Source organism: Phascolarctos cinereus, unplaced genomic scaffold (genome assembly GCF_003287225.1).
Source record: "Phascolarctos cinereus isolate Bilbo 61053 unplaced genomic scaffold, phaCin_HiC Scaffold_4;HRSCAF=312, whole genome shotgun sequence".
NCBI lineage: Eukaryota > Metazoa > Chordata > Mammalia > Diprotodontia > Phascolarctidae > Phascolarctos > Phascolarctos cinereus.
Genome location: NW_027555847.1, coordinates 448,432,585 through 448,452,368, shown reverse-complemented (window position 1 = coordinate 448,452,368; position 19,784 = coordinate 448,432,585). Strand labels below are relative to the sequence as shown.

At 38.6% G+C, this 19,784-nt stretch overlaps 1 protein-coding gene across 4 annotated transcripts in view; it reads right to left on the bottom strand.

Moving 5' to 3' along the window:
- Positions 1 to 17,344, bottom strand: part of PAG1 (phosphoprotein membrane anchor with glycosphingolipid microdomains 1) — a 222,047-nt gene extending 204,703 nt beyond the window's left edge. For all 4 annotated transcript variants that reach the window (XM_078153352.1, XM_020976200.2, XM_078153353.1 and 1 more), the window contains exon 1: positions 17,258 to 17,344. The gene's annotated coding sequence lies outside the window, so the exon portion shown is untranslated. The remainder of the gene's footprint in view (positions 1 to 17,257) is intronic.
- Between the last annotated feature and the right edge of the window lie 2,440 nt (positions 17,345 to 19,784).

The following is a 19,784-nucleotide window of genomic DNA, read 5'->3' as shown; positions in this document are numbered from 1 at the left end:
AGATAATGGCAGCAGAATAGTGTGAAGGAAGGATAATGTACTGATTTGAGTCAGAGGGCATGGGTTGGAATCCTATACCTGTGTGACATTAGGCAAAACTCTAGGGTCTGTGGCCTTAGTTTCCTCAAATACAAAAATGAGGAAGTTGCACCACATGATGTCTAAGGTCCCCTCCAGTTCTAATTCCATGATTCTGTGATCATCTGAATTTTTTTTCATTTTAGATCTTGCCTTAGGAAAATACATTTGAGAAGCTTCTGCTCATACTGCTCTAACATCAAATCTCTAAATAATTAATACCTAAAAGCAATATCAATTCATTTTTTTCTTAATATTTTAAATTTGGTGTCTTAGAGAAAAAGCTGCTATTTATATATCTGTCACAATCTTTACTGACAGATGAAAATAAAGCAGTGAATGAATTTGCATGGATGATAACATGTGTATAGTCATGAGCCTGTCTTGTACATATCAACCAGAAAAAAAACAAAGCCGTTGAATTTTGACAGGCTCAGGACTAAATATGAAGCAGGAAATATAAAATTCACTGAAAGGAAAAGAAAAAGAATATGTACAATAGTCATTAATAGCACTTTCAGTCACCTCTCAAATACAGGAACATAATTCAATATTCAAAAATTACTGATGATTATCCAGTTGTATCATGTTTTCTGCTGAAATTAAAAATATCTTAAGAATATGAATTGTAAACAAGAAAAGGAAAACAAACCTGGGGGTTTGCTTTAAAAAAAAAAAGGATGAAGATAATATAGCACCTGATAATGAAATCTCCTCTCTTGCAAAGATTAGTGTGAAATGCAGTTTAATTATCCACCTTGGTAGTAAGCAGTGCAGTAATGTCAAATCAAGTCAACAGAATGCTAACAACATGTCATGGATTAGCATATTTGCATTTGGCTGAAACAAAGATGCACGGGGCATCTGGCAGCCCAATAAATCTTCACTTCATTGGATGAGTTTCTCCAACATATAAATGCATACATAAAAGTCTATAAAACACACAATGAATTTATGTCATATATTGTCTTGTTTCGTATGTTATTTAATTTTCTTATTCACACAATTGGCACTGAAATGCACGTTGAATGATTAATCTGTTTTTACTTTACCATTATATATACAATGTAACTGTAAGGAAATGAGACTTAAAAAAAAAAGAAAAGAATTGAGATTTTTGGGTTGAGGTTGTATCAGAAGACTTTAAATGACATTAATCAGTATACAATTTATCCTATTAACAATAGGGAGTTATTTATTGCTGTTGTTTAGTCATTTCAGTCTACCGACTCTATGATCCCATTTGGGGTTTTCTTGGCAAAGATTCTGGAATGGTTTGCCATTTCCTTCTCCAGCTTATTTTATAGATGAGGAAACTGAGGCAAATATGGTTAAGTGACTTGTCCAGGGTCACACAGCTAGCAAGTGTCTGAGGCCAGATTTGTACTCAAAAAGATGAGTCTTTCTGGATTGAATAGCCATCTAGCTGCTACAGTGAGATATCAGAGACTTTTTAAAACGAGAGCTATTTTTGAAAGAAATCAGCCTTATTATTTTATTAGCATACTTCATATACACACATATACAGCAGAGAGAAACAGCTGCCTTAGAGTCAGGAAAACCCAAGTTCAAGTTTAGTCTCTGACATACAAACTCAGATCTAATCTTGTCAGCTCCCTTACTCAATAAACTCCAGGGGCACCCTATTACCATCAAGTATGAAATACAAGTGTTTTTATTGGACAATTAAGGCTTTTTTCTTTCTACAACCTAATCTATTCCTAACATTCCAGCCTTATTACATATTATTGTCCTTCACATGTATCATGGTCTAGTTAAATTAGCTTTCTCAGTACTCCTCTCATATAGCACTCATCTCTCCTTACCCCTGCCTTTTAGAATCCATTGTTTCTTATAAGGCTCAGTTCAGACCCCACCTTCTACATGAAACCTTTCCTAATCTTATAAAATCATCTCATTTATTTTTTTTATACACCTGTATATATAGTGTTGTCTTTATTAGACTTGTAACATTGGAAAATCTGAGGTCAGATTTGAACTCATGAAGCTGAGTTTTCCTGACTCCAGACCTGGTGCTCTATCTACTCTGCCAACCTAGCTGTCCTTGCCCATGTCTAGGGAGAGCTTGTAGTCAATTTAAAAAGATGTCTCAAGAACATATGTTAATGATGATGATGATGTCGATAGTGCTTGAAAGTATGCAAAGAGTTTTACAAGTACTATCTCATTTGATCCTCCCAACAATTCTATGGGCAGGTGTTATTATTAATCCCATATTACAGATAAGGAAACTGAGGTAGACAGGGACTAAGGGACTTACCCACAGTCGTTGAGCAAGTAAGTGTCTAAGGCTATATTTGAACTTGTGTCATCCTTAACAGTGGACTATTACTATTAATAAATAAATAGATAGATAGATAGATAGATAGATAGATAGATAGATAGATAGATAGATAGATAAAGGGATGGATAAACAAACAAACAAACAAACCAATAAATAAAGAGGAGCATTTATATAGAACTTTGAGATTTTGCAAACTGCTTTATAAATTTGATCTGATTTGACTCTCAGAATAACCCTGGGAAGTAGGTGCTATTGTTACCCTATTTTATAGATTAAAAAAAACTGAGGAAGACAGAGGTTAATTGACTTTATTAGGGTTACAAAGCTATCGTCTGTGGCTGGATTTAAACTCAGGCCTTCCTGATTCCAGGGCCTTATCCATTGTGCCACTAAGCTGCCACAGGCCAATGGTTTAAATCTTGCCTGGGCTTCAGTTTCCTCATCTGCAAAAAGATGGAGCTGTACCAGATGGCCTCTGAGGTCCCTTCCAGCCATAGATCTATGGTCCTATAGATTGTAAACTTGATGACAGGAATTATTTCACTTTTATCTATGTGTCTCCAGTGCCTAGCAAGTGCCTGGCCCATAAAAGGCATTAATTAATGCTAGTTAATTGATCCAGTGTTTGGCTGGGTAATCCTGGGCAAGTCATTTAATTTCTAAATGCCCCAAGGCAACTGTGTAGATTATGTGCTGTTGAACAGTTGATTCTCATGGATAAAGGGAGTTTCTTTACCCAGAATTATGTTCACCAATGAAACCCTAGACCCAGCTCTGCCTACTTCTTCTGACCTATACAGAAATAGGAAAATCTTATTATTTACTCAACAAATACTCACTGAACATCTACTTGTATGTACAGCAATGTCCTAGAAGCTGTGAGAGGTAGCAAGTATAAGAATTTTCATTAATAACGGTACTTTAAGGTTTTATAAAGCTCTTTCCTCACAACAAACTTGTAAGGAAAGCAGTGCAAGTATTATTAATGATATTTTACAGGTTGAGGAAATAAAGGGTTAAAGAGAGCATGACTTGTTCAATCACAGGGCTAGTCTCAGAGCTGGGGTTCAAATCAAAGTCTTCTGACTTCAAATTTCAGGCATCTTCCATTAAACCACACTAAATAAGGCTGCCCATATCTTTTGTTGTTGTTGAATCATTTCAGATTTTGCCACTTCCTTCTTCACTTCATTTTACATATGAGAAATTGAGGCAAACAGAGATAAGTGACTTGCCCAGGGTCACACAGCTAGTAAGTTTCTGAGGCTAGATTTGAACTCATGAAATAGAGTCTGGTGTTCTACTGGTGCTCTATCAACTCTGCCACCCTAGCTGTCCCTGCCCATGTCTAGGGAGAGCCCGTAGTCAAGTTAAAAAGATGTCTCAAGAACATATGTTAATGATGATGATGATGATGTTGATAGTGCTTTAACGTGTGCAAAGAGTTTTACAAGTACTATCTCATTTGATCCTCACAACAACTCTATGGGCAGGTGTTATCATTATTCCCATATTACAGATAAGGAGACAGAGGTAGACAGGGACTAAGGGACTTACCCAGAGTCACTCAGCAAGTGTCTAAGGCCACATCTGAACTTGAGTCATACTTACAAGTCAAGTAAGTATGTGAGGAAACGTCTGGTGACAACAAATAATAAATGCTATAGACTAAAAAGAAAAATATGGAGTGAAATGATATAGCAGGGGACAGTCCTGAATTGTGTGTTTGGGAGAGATTCTAAAGCCAGTTCTGCTAAAACAAGATTATAGGATTTAGAGAAAGACAGGCTCCCTCATATTACTGATGAGCAAACAGACTCAGAAAGGGAAAGTGACTTACAAGTAGTTAAACTTAATCACCAGGATTTGAACCCCAGTCCTCTGACATCCAATCCTATGCTCTTTCCACATTAGCTATGTTACTTTGGATAACTCATTTAATCTCCTAAATGTCTTAACCTCCTAAGACCCAAGTGTCTTGACCAATAAAATAAGAAGATTGGATTAAGGGAATTTGTTCTGTGAAGTTTGGATTCAAAGGGCCACACCTGAGGACCTAAAGGGGCATATGTGGCCTTGAGGCCACAGGTTCCCCACCCAAGATGAACTCTAAGGCATCATCCCAGCTAAAATTTTCCATTATAAGGCTTTAGGGAAGAGGTGGAGTTCCAGTTGGGTAGACCCTGAATATGCATTTGAGTAGTAAGGGTCTTCCAAAAGGGAGGACCAATTTAATAAAAAGTCCACAAGTAGGAATAAATATAGTAATCAGTCAATTAACATTTATTAAGCCCCTACTATATTCCAGGCACTGCGCTAAGTTCTGAGAACACAAAGAAAATACAAAGAAAAACAAAAGACAGTCAGTCCCTGCTCTCAAGGAGCTCACAGTCTAATGGGAGAGATGATATATTCAAAAAAAATATGTATAAACAAACTATATTCAGGATAAATTGGAAATAATTAACAAAAAGGAGACACTAGAATGAAGGGGTATTGGGAAGTTTCTTGTAGAAGGTAGGATTTCGGCTAGGACTTGGAGGAAGCCAGGGAAGCCAGTAGGCAGAGATGAGGAGAGAGAACAGGCAGTGAAAACATCCATTGTCAGGAACTGGATGGTCTTGTTTGAGGAACAGCAAGGAGCCCATTGTCCCTGGATCACAGAGTATATGGACAAGGTTAAGGAGTAAGATGACTGGAAGGGGGAAGAGGGGAGAGTCACGTAGGGCTCTGGACACCAAACAGGATTTTGTATTTGTTCCTAGAGGGAAGACAGACATTGGGGTAGGGAGGTGACACAGTCAGACCTGCGCTTTAGGAAGATCATTCTGATGCATCTTGGGGTGAGGAGTGAGCATATCGTCTTAGCTGGAGTACACGGTTCTTGCTGGCGATGATAAGTCACAGATGTAGTTGGGAAAAGAAACAGGTCATGGAGGGCCTCGAATACAACCCTAAAGAGGCTGTAGGCAACAAGATGGAACTGAAGATTTTTGCTTAGTAGACATCTAATGCAAGAGACATTTAGGGAAGAGCGATCTGGAGTCTGGTGGTGTGTGCAGAACAGACTAAAACAGACTAAGGAAAAAGGGACTGACTACACACTGGTGACTGCACTTTGTCAAGCTATTGGAATAATCCAGGAGTGAGTCAAGTGATAAATTCCCTTCATTTGTTCTGTGAATTTATTTTTTTCTAAACAAAAGCAACAACCAGGACAAAAGACCAAGCCAGGCAGAGCCAAGCTATGTCCAAAGACACCTATATTCAATATTCTTACTGAAGGTAAAATGCAAAATTGGCCTTGTCAAGCCTGAAATTGAGATTTAGGGATAAGCACTAGCACATGCAACTTCTTAGAAATTGCTTTCATCTGGAAATATTCATTTGACAAGCTTCCTAGTTACCTTCTGGAGAGCTAGAATATACTAGTATGGACCATATTTTTAGAGTATCTATAAATATAGCCATAATTTCATTAATTTATTAATATTGTTCATATACAGCCTCAGATATAATGAAATCAGGCTACTTCAAGGGTATTAAAATTGAGAAGATAAAAACTGGTTCAATTAAGAAACTGATCTTTGACTTATGAAGAACTAATTTTATATTGGTTTTACATCCCTCTGTATAGATACCATGTATACGTATACAAATATTATGACATACGGCTTCTATAGAGAGATTTGGAACTCACTTATTTTACACGACTTAACATAATTCTTTAGCTTCTCGATGTATTTTGTAGGTTTATAGGTAACATGATGGATAGACAGATAAATAGACACAGCTGATTACACAGATAAGAAAGAAAGCCAAATCATTAATCTTACAGAGAAGAATAATTTAAAAGAGACAACATGACAGATTCTTCATTTGACCACCCATTTCAGTAATTCAAAAACCATCCCAAGAATTATATGATAAAGTCTCACATATTATAAAAGTTATGATGATAAGTCCCACATATCACAAAAGTTATGATGATAATGCTTATATAGTTTGTAAAATATTGAAGATTTATATTTTGGAAAGAAAACTAAAATGAGAAGAAAGATTAACCAGTCATATGCTAAGAGGGAGGAATAACAGGTAAATTTGTTGTTGGTTAGTTATTTTAGTTGTGGCTAGCCCTTCATGACCCTTTTTGGGGTTTTCTTGGTAAAGATACTGGAATGATTTGTTATTTCCTTCTCCAGCTCATTTTACAAATTAAAAAAACCGAAGCAAACAAGGTTAAGTGATCTGCCCAGGGTCATACAACTAGTAAATGTCCGAGGCTACATTTGAACTCAGGAAGATGAGTATTCTTGACTCAAGGCCTGTCATTCTATCCACTTTGACACCTAGCTGTCCCAACAAGTAAGTAACCTCGACAGAGTCCACTGAGTAAATGAATGAATGAATAAAGCATGTATTAATTGCTTACTATATGTAAAGTACTATGCCAAGCCTAAAGATATAAACAATATAGTAGAACAGTCCCTGCACTCAGAGAGCCCATGTTCTAGATGGGAGATAACATATATGGAAACTCTCAGTTGCAAGTCAAATGGAAATTATGTCATAGTCCTTATAGCTCATCAGCAAACCAGATGTTAATGCCTCTTCTTTAATGTCACTTCCACTGATAAAATCATCCAAGTTTCCGATATTGAACTATTTGATAATAACCAAAAACTTCTGTAACAAGAGCTTTCTTTTCTTGGTCTTCAACAGATGAGGCTGTAGTACCTGCAGGAGCATTTGCCAGGCTGTGTCTCCCAGTGGGTTGCTTCCCAAGATGATGGCTGCAGACACTGAGATGGAAGAATTACTATTCCAAAGGCTCTTGAATACAGGGCCCTGGTCTGTCTCCATCAGAATCTAAGGAGGAGACAGTGGTCAAGGTGGTGGTAATGGAAATGGTGGTTTGTCTGGCCTGGCATCTGCTCCCTCCTATCTCTCCCATACAGTGCCTGGCTTCTGCTAGGATGGCTTGCCTGCCTTGTGAGTGTCCATTGGTATCCCTACAATGTCTAAAGAACTAGAGAAAGGCCTGAGGCATATTGATTGGATCCTTCGTGACAGATTTGTGATAGGACACGGATAAGAGTTACACAGAATAAAACAACATGGATAGGTAGGGATCAGCATCACTGAAGAGAGTACCCACACTGATGAGAAACTCTGCCATTTCCAGACCCTACTGCCTCTGCTCCAGCTGTCCTCCTCAACACCCTCCAACTTAACCACCCGGATTCTGTCCCTGGGTCCCTGGGGTCTGAAAGCTTTTACTCTGTCTTCCCTAGAACCAGACCTCCATGTCACTTCCCAACCATTTCCAAACCACACTGCCTCCAGGGTCAGTGGTATCATGCACCACTCCTTCTATTGCACTCCTTCCAGACTCATTAATCTAGATAATGCATCTAAACGACATGAAGAAGTTATTCCATCACACTTTTTCACCATTATTTTATTCACTTGGCTCATAAATCAAAGGGATTTCTTTTTTTTTTTAGCTATGAAAATAAGTAAAAGGGGTAGTTTCAGAAATCCTAAGACTTTTCTGACTACTGTAAAATTATCAGCAATTACTTGTGCAAATGACGGCTATAGAAATGTAATCACTGACATCTGCATAAATAACTTGTTGCATAATGCTGATTTTTGGATCCCTGCCAACACTTAATTTCTACAGTGTGGTACTTTAACTTGACCATTGAAAAAAAACAACACACACACACAACTAATCTACCTTCACCCTCTCTTTGTATATGTGTGTATTCCACAAAAATAATCTTAGTTTCATTGTCTTAAAAGAGACATGGTATAGCTATAAAGTGATGACTGGTTACATACACCGAAAAAACAAACACAAACAAAAAAAACCAACCCAGTCTTATTTCTATTTTATGATTATTTGTAAAGCCCCTGTAGCAAAATCAAAGCTTATTCATTTATTATGATAAAAATCACATTTTTAATCAATCATTCATGAAGTCCATCTTAGAGATGCCACACAAATGCTATGACACTAAAGATTTTATTCAATATATTCAAAAGCTATGGGCCATCTGTTGCCTAGCAAGGTTCCAGGTGGTCTTCTTGTTTTCCCAGGAGCTCTAGTAATATCCACCACCATCAAGGAGAAAACAAAAACCCATTCCCTAATAAATTATAATTTCATGTATAATGATAAATAACTTTAAAAAAATTTCTACATAATCTATGTGGATACCAGAAATATGAATTCTAAAATTTCTCTTTTGCTATCTTTCAAGCTTTCAAATTCACCTCTCTCCAACTGCTCCTATTTACTTCATAATCATATTCTGCTTTTCACTGGCTTTCAAGGATTTTTACGGTAAATTTATTTTCATTTAAAGCTATTATTTCCTGATCTCTCTCATCTACCTCAAATCCACAGCTATTAATTGTGTAAACTATCAGCTGTCTCCTATGTCAGTCACCCAGCTACCTTAATGACCTGTTTTAGTTTGGTTGTAATTGTTTTTTCCCTTTGCTAAGACCTCACCCAGTGGCAGTCAAATAGTCAGTCAATAAACCCTTATTAAGTGCCTAAGGCACAGTGCTAAGAGCTAGGGATACAAAGAAAGATAAAAAACAGTCAATTCCTGTTCTCAAAGAGTTCACAGTCTAGGGAAGCCCAGTGCCTCAGAACTGGAAAGGACTTGTGGTCCAACCCTACTTGCTGCATAAATACCTACCCCACAAGTGGGCATTCATTCATCTAGCTGCCACTTCAACACAAGTAAACTGACTCCTACCCAGCCAACTCATTCTATTTTTGGAGAGCTCTAATTGCTAGAAAGCATTTCTGTATATTAAGTATGTGTTGGCCGAAAGAGTAATAGATTTGGAGTAAGACGATATGGATATGAATGCTGTGTCTGACTCAGCATCATCTACCTTATCAAATTCAACTCCCTCATTTTATCAATAAAGTCATTCGGACCCAAAACTCAGAGAGTTAAGGTGACTTCAAGTTACATAATGAAGAGAGAATCTGACCACTTTGGTCATGCTGTGTGGCCTTGGGCAGCTCACATGGCTTTTCTAAGTCTGTTTCCTTCTTTGTACAACTCAAAAAGATGAGCTCTGACGTTTCTTCTAGCTCTTATGTTCTTATGTAGAACTAAGTTAAAATCCTACCTATGACATATGTTTTTGCTTTCTTTAAATGATAAATTGATCATTTAACAAAATATTTTACATTGGGGCATTCAAAAAAGTGAATAAAGTCATGTTTGTTAGTTTGTATTACACACAACACAAATCCATGCAGTTTATTTTAAAAAAACATTGGTCTTCCTCAGAACTAAAATGTTACAAACGTCAGCGGTGATTCATCCTTTAATATTTTAAGCAAACTGAAAGGAAGGTGCTTGGTCAAATGCAAAAGAACACTGGGTGTGGCAAGTATAGACTGTCCTCAGTTCACCAAACAAGGTGAAAGGCCAGAGGGTAGAATGAAAATAAAATGTTGCTAATTAATATTCAGAATTTTTTTGTGTGTGAAGAATTGGTCCCTTCACAGCACTGAAGGGGTTTCAGATGGGATATATTTTGAGTCTATGCCAACAAAAAACATCTCCCAATTCTCTGAGCTTATTCCATGTACCTCAATGGGTTACTTATAACAAATATACCAGAGTTCCATAAAACAACATCTTATAAGCACAGGGAAAAATGAAGATTCCATTAAGACAAGTCCAAATATAACATCACTAAAATCAACACATTTTGCCACTGATCAGATATCAAGAGAAAAAAAATTAGAACATACATTTTGGAAAGGTTCCCCACAAGGCTTTAAATCCCCTAGTTGTCACTGTCACGATGGGAATTGGAAATGGGGGGTGGGGAGAGATGGGGGTTTTAATGAAACATTTTTACTCCAGAACAACACAATTCAAAACAGATGATCATCATTGATCATTCTTTCAGATTTATGCATTAAATCTTCTTAAAAAAAAAAAGATTCTCCTTGGGAATGACAGATGACATTGTTGTTAATAACGTGCTATTCCCTGAGGAAAGGGGAGCACAGGGTGAGGGGATGAGTGATTTTCTCAATATTTACTGTTGCCTTTTTTTTAAGCTTTTAAAAATAAAATTCATTTTTTAATCATCTAAGAAAAATCAGATTTCTGTGCTTCTCATTTCCTTTATAAACATGTTACTATGATGCATACATTTACCCTCATAGAGATAAACACCCCATGGCTCCACTATCATTTGAAGGATTTATATTTCCTGTTTCACAAAACTAGTATGTGGTTTCCTTTTTTAAGTTGGTTGAGCCTCCTAATCTTGATATCTTCTTTCCCTAAAAGATGTAGATAATAAGTTTTTGTACAGTGGTACCAACTGCTGTTTGTGAACAGGAAACTTGTCATGCCACCATCTGCAGTTGAATCTAGTGGTACATAAAGTGAGCAATAGTTTAGGACACTCTATGTACAAAGAAGGAGGTAAAGAGGTGGGGAGAGGGCAAGAAAAAAATTGATGAGTAAACAAAAATTTAACAGCAATAAATTCCACTGTTCATTGTACTTAGGCATTTCTTGTAAATCTAGTCAACTGTATTATAAAGAAGGATGAAAATTTCCATTTTTAAAACTGCACCTATTAAAATACAGCAGAAATGGGGAAGGTTAGTAGAAAAGAGCTTTTTCAGATCTTGCCTAAGACACAGAGAATACATAGTTCAGGCTCTGCAATCACTAGACTTCTCTAATCAACTTGTCTTCCATTGGCCAACGTAGCAGCAGCCAAAAATTAATCCTCAGACACTTCCAGTTTGTCCAGTCACTAGATTCTAATGGATGAACACTTGACTAACAATTAACAATAACAAAAATGTAGCTAACATGTATATAGTGCTCTAAGTTTTACAGAGTGTTTTATATAAATTATATCATTTGATCCTCACAATAACCAGGAGATAAGTGCTGTTATCTCCATTTTACAGATGCATCTGAGAAATGTAAATGACCCGCCCAAGTTTATACAACTCGTATGTATCTGAGGCAGGATTTTCACTCAGGTCTCATCCGTCTCAAATTTTAGGGCCAGCTCAGTGTTTAACTAGCTGCTTCACTTTAGACACACCACCACTTATCTACGCACGGGTGGGGAGCCTGCGGCCTAGATGCTACCTGTGACTATGCCCAGATTTTTTAATCTATAAAATAAAGATAAAATGCTGCATTCTAAGTAGCTTATAGGGTTATATTATTAAGTTCAGATGAAATAATAAAGTAAAATTGTTTTGAAATTTATAAAATGCTATGTAGCTAAAAGATCTACCTTGGCAGCAAAGTCCCCAAAAGTGATGGTTTCACAGAATTAAGGCATCTCAAGACATTAGAGGCCGGATGACTTTAGCCTTCCTTTATACTCAAGTTACCCTAAGAAAACTGTCCATAGCTCTTTTTTTCCTAATTTGCCTGGGACCTGGATGGCAGGTCTCTGCCCCATGGTTTCAGGTACATAATCCTACCTGGTCTAAATAATTTGTAACCAGGAAAAACAAATTTTCTTTAATGCTACTTATTCATCTATGTCTACCAATCACTCTTCCTCCTTTCATTAACCAAATTTCTTAAAACTTTAAACCCTTGCATTCTGGCTTCTTCTGTTCCACCATTTGACTGAAACTGAGACCTTAAAGTTGGCCTAAATCCAATCGCGTTTGCTAAGTCCTCATCCTTCTTACCCTCTCAGTGACACTATGATGAACTATCCCCTCCTTGGAATTCTTTCCTTTAGGCTTCCCTGGCACCACATTGCCTTGATTTTTTTCCCTTTTTTCCTTTTTGGAGTCAACTGAGGTTAAGTGACTTGCCCAGGGTCACAAAGCTAGTATATGTTTCAGACCAAATTTTAATTCAAGTCCTCCTGACTCCCTGGCTGGCCCTCTCTCCACTGTGCCACCTGGTTGCCCCTGTGTTACCTTGATTTTTATCAAATCTACCTTCTTTCCCTATACTCTCCACTATACTATGTCCAGATGACTCCTCTGAAGCACAGGCCTGATCAGATCATTCTTTTTCACAAAAACATTTAATTCCTTGGCCTAGTATTCAAGACCCTTCAAACTTACGTTGCATAATTTATTTTCTAATCTTCTATATGTATCCTATCCTTCAATCACATTAGATTATACTCCTTCTATTTTCTTATCTCTGCACATTACTTATGCTATTCATCTCACCCATGACACTCTTTCCCACCTCTGCTTGACAAAACCATAGCCAGTCCTTAAAGCCCAGGTCAAATGTTACCTTTATAAAATCTTTGATGATTTCCACCCACTAAAGGTGATCTCTCCTACCTTCAAAAGGACAGACACTTTCAAAACAGAGGATATAACATTTATTTTGTTGTTGGTCAAGTTTTTTTCAGTTGTTTCCAACTGTTCTTGACCCCTATTTGTGGTGGTAGTGGTGTTTTGGCAGAGATACTGGAATAGTTTGCCATTTCCCTCTCCAGATGATTTTACAGAAGAGGAAACTGAGGCAAACAGGATTAAGTGACTTGCCCAGGGTCACACAACTAGTGTCTGAGGTTAGATTTGAATTGAGGAAAATGAGTCTTCCTCCCAATTAATTAATGGTCAAAGGACATGAACAGGCAGTTTTCAGATGAAGAAATTAAAGCTATCTACAGTCATATGAAAAGATGCTCTAAATCACTATTGATTAGAGAAATGCAAATTAAAAAAACTCAGAGGTACCACCTCATACCTATCAGATTGGCTAACACAACAGAAAAGGAAATGATAAATGTTGGAGAAGATGTGGGAAAACTGGACCACTAATGCATTGTTGGTGGAGTTATGAACTGATCCAACCATTCTGGAGAGCAATTTGGAACTATGCCCAAAGGGCTATAAAACTGTACATACCCTTTGATCCACAATACCACTACTAGGTCTGTATCCCAAGGAGATCATAAAAAACAGGAAATGACCCACATACACAAAAATATTTATAGCAGCTTTTTGTGGTGGCAAAGAATTAGAAATTGAGGTGATGCCCATCAGTTGGGGAATGGCTTAAAACAAGTTGTGGTATATCAGTGTAATGGAATACTACTGTGCTATAAGAAATGATGAGCAGGTGGATTTCAGAAAAACCTGGAAAGATTTACATGAACTGATACTGAGTGAAGTGAGCAGAACCAGAAGAACACTGTACACAGTAACAGCAACACTGTAGGATGATCAGCTATGACAGATTTGGCTTTTCTCAGCAAAACAATGATCTAAGCCAATTCCAAAAGGCTCACGATGGAAAATGCTATCCGTATCCAGAGAAAGAACTATGGAGTCTGAATGCAGATCGAAGCATACTATTTTCACTTTTTTTTGTTTTGTTTTTTCTTTCTCATGGTTTTTCCTCCTTCTGATTCTTCTTTCACAACATGATTAATGTGGAAGTGTTTAACATGATTGTACATGTATAGTCTATATCAGATTGCTTGTTGTCTTGGAGAGGGAGGAAAAATTTGAAACTCAAAGTCTTATAAAAGTGAAGGATGAAAACTATTTTTACATATAACTGGAAAAAATAAAATACTATTGTGGTGGTGGTGGGGGGGAATACTCTTCCTGCCTCCAGACCCAGCTGCACTCTATCCACTATGCCACCCAGTTGCCCAGATGACATTTACTTTTCTTTTATTCCCTGAACTAGTAAGCTCCTTGAAGGTAGGGGCCAGGTGTTTCCAGGAGCATGGGGATAAACATAGGCCTTGGATGCCTTGATTATATTTTATAAAATATCTTAGTTAATGAAAAGGCAGAGTTTACATGAACTCAATTGCCTGTGTCCCTCATACGTCAGTGGGAGGAAGAGACAAGCATTTATAAAGCTACAAGTGCTAAGTGCTTTACAAATATCTCATTTGATCCTTACAACCCTATGAGGTATTTGCCATTATTATCCCTGTTTTATAGTTGAGGAAACTGAGGCAGACAGAGGCAAAGTGACTTGCTCAGGGGAACACAGCTAATAAGTGTCTGAGGTGGAATTTAAACTCAGGTTTTCTTGAATACCATGGGGACAGTGGATAGAGCACTGGCCCTGGAGTCAGGAGGACTTGAGTTCAAATCTAGCCTGAGACACTTACCAGCTGTGTGACTGTGGGCAAGTCACTTGACCCTGTTTGCCTCAGTTTCCTCAATTGTTTGTCTCAGTTCTTCATTTATAAAAATGTGCTGGAGAAGGAAATGGCAAACCAATCCAGCATCTTTGCCAAGAAAAGCCCAAATAGGGTCATGGATAAGCCAAACACAACTGAAACAACTCAACAACTTTCTGAGTCCATGCCTAGTGCCCAATCCACTGCTCCACCCAACTGCATATCAGGATTCTGGAGATAGTAAAAAGATACGCGTTACAATCACTGTACACACAACCCATTTTCAATCTCTAGAAGACTACTTAATGAAGTTTACTAGAGCATGGAGGTGTTTAAGCAAAACACAAGAAAATTATACATTCTTAAAGAGACTTTGGAATGCAAACTAACCGTTATTTTATGTAAAGGAGAAATATTCTTAATTTACACTATGATGCAAGATACAAAAAACTGGTGACGTTGAAGATATAAAGATTTTTTTTAAAAAAGATAAATGGGTAAATTTGATGGATTTTTGTGGCTTGGGATCTGTAGCAAGTCATTTCAGCTGTATTTACAAAGGTAGGGAAAAGATCTGTAGTGTTATGCCCACACAGGAAAAATAACAATTTGCTGAACAATTCTTGCTACCTCTACCAGTCATCAAAGACCCATAACATATCCCATTTACAAACATATTTTCTAACATAATGATACACATAAAAAAAATTTTAATTGAAAGAGGATATATTATACTATCATAAATTGTAAGTTTTTGCTTTCCATTAATATTAAATATCCTAAGAAATTAAAATATGTAGCTGTTTAAAAGAGGGAAGCCAGGATATTTTCAAATAAGTGGCCAGGGACTAACCATAGCACTTTTAAAAATAACACTATAAAAAAAATTAAAAATTGATAATTTGCCTTAAGGTGTAAAAAAAAAATCTACTCCATTAGACAACATATGCATACATAGAACTCAGAACAAGAGTTTTGTGTAACAAAATACCTTAAATAAAATGTACCTTTTTCTCACTTGAATGTCTAGTTATGTGTGTTAGCACATGCGTAGGTTTATAATGGAATTAATTCCTTTTATCTTAAGTCCAAATTAAGAAAAATATTCTGACATTGGAATGAGATCAATTCTGCATAGTGTTTTCAATGACTTCTAAATCAGATACACCCTAAAATGGTTTCTTTAATCTTTTTCAACTGTCACTGTCTAATAGTCTCTCAGTAATGCTGAATTTCAAAATCGACTTCTCTTATAAATTTAATCAACTAAAGAATTAAACACCAATAATGATATATTGCTATGTTTAAAAGGAATCCTCTGGGGGACAGATGAGAAAGAAAGGTTAAAGAGTTCTATGCTTCAAAGTACTACAGTTCAGCTACCTATAAATCATTCTCTCTGTTTATTAAGTTAATTAGGCCCATCAGTACACTTAACTTTCAGGCTCAACAACTGTCTGGCAAGCATGTTTTCCACTTTTTGTAAAAAACATAAGAGAAAGTCTTAGAAGGCGGGTACACTGTCTATCTGATTTTCAAAAGTGATTTATGCATCTGATTCCTCGTGCTGCTTTGAAAATAGACTCAGCTCTTCCTTCCGTGCTATTCTATTAAGAGAAGGCTTTTCAATTTGAAAAGTGCACTATGATTCAAACTGCAGGCTCCTATAGCATGTCAGCATTTGCATTAAATACTGATGAAGTTGGATGTTAACCAAATAGAAGGGAGCCCCAAAGCTGCAGACACTGCAGTGAGAGAGGGAGTTATTGCACGCGCTCAGAGACAGACTTCACTTTTTTCCTCACATCAAAAATGACAGCTAAGGTAAAGTCATTGAGTCCTCTTAATTTGAATCCTTGCCCTTTGTCAATTTCCCCTGAATGCCCAAAGTTACATATAAACATGTGTCTATAGCTGCTTCTTTTAATATTTCTTCCCTTGCCACCTCCAAAGTGAAGTGTTGGATTTGTATGTAAATCTATTTTCCCCCTAAAGGGATCTGTTTCCGATTCTAGAAACGCTAACAACTTCTGCCCCTCAGTAATGAGAGCTGAGGTAAAAATATGCAGACCAGTGACCTGGAAAAAACAGCTTTTCCTCTTGGCTCTCTTCACGCAAAAGACACGGGTCCATTGCAGTCCCAGCCTGACCGAAACCCACAGAAATCAACTCCAGTGCAGACTTGACATGAGACACAACATCAACCTAGGACACGGACACGGACACGGGGACACACACACACACATACATACACACACACACACACACACACACACACACACACACACACACACACACATATACTCAAGATGTTTGGAATGTGCAGTTAGCAAGAGGCGAAATACCATCAGAGCACCTGTCCTCTTGGAGCACGCTTCCAACTGGTGCCTTCGTCAGAGGTTCAAGGGTTGTCACCCAGTAAGTAGCCCACCCACCCCAACCAGTTACCCGACACTCTTCCTCCTTTCTATGTGCAGGTGAAGGTAGGGGCTCGCTTTCCACCCCTCAAACCCAAGCTGCAGCTAACCCAGAAACACTGCTGAAGAGAAAGAGGGGGGCCATAAGCCAATTCCTCCAAGCACCCAGAACGATTCTCTCCGTCCTCCCCCCCACCCCACAAAAACAAACACGCAAAACCAGCATTGCTTCTCAGTTTCTCCTCCCCCTGTCCCCCGCCCCCTTAATTCAACTTCAGAAAAACTGTATTCAACTTACTGGGATCCTGACGCCTTTGGCTGCAGCAGCGGCCCCAGCCTAGGCTCTAGGGTGGCAGCTGGGATTGCAGAGCCTGGCTCCAGCCCAGCCCGGCTGTGTCGGAGCAGAAGCTGGAGCAGGAGCGCAGGAGGAGACAGTGGTTGCAGTGTAGATGGTGGAAGAAAGCGGCTGGCGCGGTCCGCAGCCTCGGATCGGGGCACGGGTTCCGGAGCCACAGCCTACAGTGGAGCAGCAAGCAGCGGCCAGGGCTGCGGGGTTCCTCTGGACCGACACGCGACCCCGAGCAGCTCCCGGCGACTCCTACTGGTGCCACCGCCGTCGCCTGCCAAGAAGCTGCACGGTCGTGCGAGCCGCTGGAGTGTGTTTCCAGTCTGATGGAACTTGCTGGGTTTTCTTTTCTTTCTTTCTTTCTGTCTTTTTTTTTTTTAAAGGAAAGGGAGAAGAGGAAAGGCAGAGGCGTGGAAGACGCACAGCCAAACCGCCAAGCCTCCCAGGCGCGGGTCAGTCACATTCCCGAGGGGGCACTACAGCCCATGCAGTCCGCTCGCTGACCCGCACAGCGGAGACTGACAAGAGCGGCGGCGAGCTCGAGCTAGCTGAGAAACAAGTGGCGGCAGTGCGCATGTTCCCCCAGAGCCTGTGTGATAGAGGCCATTGCGGCACGTCACTGAGTGCAGGAGGGAGGGAGGGAAAGGAGGCTGGAGGGCGGGGTGCGGTGGAAGAGCTGAGCCCTCTGCTCAGCGCGGGGGGGGGGGACCTCCAACCTAAGGCTGTGTCCCAAAGTTCTTTTGTTTACATTTTCCAAGGAAAATACGCTTAAAGTGGTGGCTACGTTCCCAGGCTAGACCAAAAAAGACATTTGAAGCCCATTATCTAGCAGAAATAATATAGAAACGACTGATACCGAATAGATTAACTCACGTTTACATAGTGTTTTAAGGTTTACAAGAGATTTACTTTTTCAGAACCTGTAAGAGACGTCCAAGATCTCCATTTAACCTGCTGCTAAAAACCTCCTCCATGAAGTCTTCCCTTATAGTCCCAAGTGAAAATGTTTTCTGCATCCTCAAAGTCTCCCTTTACCTATTCACAGCAGAACTCAGGTGTTTACATAGTATCACCTCCCCAAGTAGAATGTAAACTCCTGGAAGGTAGAGCTGGAAGAGAATTTAGAAGCCACCTAGTGCAACCCTCTCATTTTATAGATGAGGAAACTGAAGTCAAGTGACTTGCCCAAGGACACACCAACAGAAAAGTAAATGGAAGAATTGGGATTTAAACCTAAAACCTCTTGATACCAAGTAGATCTCTTTCCTCTGCACCACAGTTTCTCCTCTTATGGTTCCCAGCACCTAACATAGTGCCATTAAAATAATCGCATTTAACAAATGTTGGTTGAATTAAATTAAACTGAATTCAGGAGTACCAGGCTCAAATTATATAAAACATAATTATGGCAACCCAGTGTAATTGTATTTTAAGCCAATATCATGGACACTAAACTCACAAAATAGCTAGTTTTGAAATGTGATCACATTCAGAAAAGGGATAGCTCTAAAAATTGCTATTCATGTTATAATAGTCCCAGTCTTGGCTACCTCTCTTCTCTTCTGGGAAAGTTACCTAACACCTTTGGGTCTCAATTTCTTCATTTGTAAAATGAGGCATTTTGTTATTGTTGTTGTCGTCGTCATGTCCGACTCTCTGTGACCCTATGTAGGGTTTTCTCAACAAAAACTGAGGCAAAAAGGGTTAAGTGATTTACCCAGAGTCACACAGCTAATAAGTGTCTGAGGTCATATTTGGACTCAGGAAGACGAGTCTTCCTGACTCCAGGCCCATCACTTTGTCCACCGTACCACCTAGCTGCCTCAAATGAGGCATTTGGGCATCATTAAAGTCTTATCTAGTTCTGCATCTAGAACTCCTGTCTACCTCCCAGCTATCTATGTGACCTTCAAGTGAATCTCATCCTATAAGAAGCAGCATTGTGAATTAGAATGAGTTTTGAATTTGGTTCCTAAGGACCTGGATTCATAATCCTAGGTCTTCCGCCTATGTACCCTTGAGCAAGTAATTTAACTTCTGTGAGAATCACTTTCCTCATCTGAAAAATGAGGTAGTTGGACTCAGTGACCTCAAAAGGCCTTTCCAGCTCTGAATCTCTCTATGTTCCCATGACCTCTCTGATCTTCAGTTTCATTGTCTGCAAAATTTGGGTATTAACACTTGTACTTTCTGCCTTACAATGCTATTGTATCTAATGTATATGAAAGTGATTTATAGTGAAAACTGTCATTATTAATATATTATTATTACCATCATTAAAATCTTACCCTACCGAAAGGAAGGGATAATAGCCACAGTTTTTTCCAAGGCCTATATTCCTTATAGGCCAGAAAAGCAGACTTATTTCCGGTTGAGATTCTACTCATATTCAAGTTCTTTAAAGCTCTTGTTTGTGATGTCTTCAATTCTCCATGTGCTGAGGTCTCCATTTAAACTATTCCCTGCCTACTCAAAAAAG